Source organism: Solanum pennellii, chromosome 1 (genome assembly GCF_001406875.1).
Source record: "Solanum pennellii chromosome 1, SPENNV200".
In the NCBI taxonomy this organism is placed as follows: domain Eukaryota; kingdom Viridiplantae; phylum Streptophyta; class Magnoliopsida; order Solanales; family Solanaceae; genus Solanum; species Solanum pennellii.
This window is the reverse complement of record NC_028637.1, coordinates 11,154,901-11,156,389: the sequence shown is the minus strand read 5'-3', so window position 1 is coordinate 11,156,389 and position 1,489 is coordinate 11,154,901. Positions and strand designations below refer to the sequence as shown.

At 34.4% G+C, this 1,489-nt stretch overlaps 1 pseudogene; it reads left to right on the top strand.

The window, feature by feature from the left end:
* Positions 1-223: 223 nt before the first annotated feature.
* LOC107017527 lies at positions 224-1,245 on the top strand (annotated as a pseudogene).
* Positions 1,246-1,489: the final 244 nt, after the last annotated feature.

Here is a 1,489-nt window from a genome sequence, read left to right as displayed (position 1 = left end):
GCACGGCAGATAGTTATTGGCAAAATATTCTTGACCTCGAGAATCTTATGAATTCTAAGGTATATACATATAGCAGTGAATCTGTTCGGCGGAGTTTGGGGATTCACTACCATATGTGCATGTCTAGAATTTATAAGATTCTTGAGGTCAACGATAACTATCTACCGTTCTAGAACCATTAGACCTTATAGGAAAGCATCCATGCCGACTAAACTTGAAAAGAATGCTTTTGAATCACCACAAAGTAAAACTTTGTATCCCAACCGCTAAGATTTTGGAAGTAATGACAACAAAGAAATGTCTCCAGAATTTTTATTTGGAATCACTTGAAAAGCTTGACGACTCTTTTCTCATATATGCTATTAGTATACAATCGTTTAAGACTTATGAAAATTATCATGAGGGTCTTCTCAACATTAAGAAAAATAAAATCATTTCCAATGTTTCATCACTGAAGCTTTGATGTGCTCATAAAATTCTGAGATTTATCCGTAATGAACCATTCTATCTTAAAGTGTGGACAATTCATAGTGATAATCCTCATGTTTACAACTTGAAAAAAGTTTCTTGATGCCTTCAGTAGAAATGTGTTGTAGGGTAAAGTATAGGAGATTAAAAACAAGAGAGTAGTTGATGTGGTTGAGGCACTAACAGGTGCCTACCTCAGCTCAAACGGGCAACGTAAAGCTTTATCATTTATCAAATGGATCGGGATGGATATTGATATTATTTATGCACATATCTTAAGGCACTTCATCGTGAATGCTAAGAAACTAGTCAATGTACGGTACATAGAAATCACTGCTACACTACAAGTTTCACGACCCTTCGCTGATTGTTCAAATGCTAACTCACGGATCTTACGTACTACATGAGATTCCACGATGCTATTAGCACATGAAATTTCTTGGAGATGTAATGCTAGATTATGTTGTTACAACATATCTCTATTTCAAATATTCGAAGCTGATAACAAGAATAATTAATTATTTGTTGTCTACTTTTGTAAATTATTAATGATATACTCAATCTGCAATAAAGGCTTGACTGCATGAGCATATTCTTCATGCCTCGCAAGATCTGCAAAGGAAGATATGTTATACAGTTGTGAAATTTGAGAAATTGGATATTGTGTCTACGTTTGGATGGGAGAGTGAAACTACTTTCCCAAATGTGGTTGGGGATGTTGTTAGGTACTTTATTGGAGCGACCTTTGTTGAGTCTAGCTTTGAAAAAGATATTTAATACATTTTTAAACATAAGGCCTCTTCTTGTGTGTGCATCTCCAAGCTTTGGGGAGATAAATACTACATAGAAGGTAAGAGATGACCCCAAAGGCACCTGATCTATCTTTACGCTTGTCTGATTAATTAATTTCTACAAAAGATCTATCAGACTACGGAATGAATGATTTGATCAACAAATATTCATTTTTTTTTCTTCAATTTCTAACGAATTTTACCAAATAATCAATTCTGATCGAACTAAT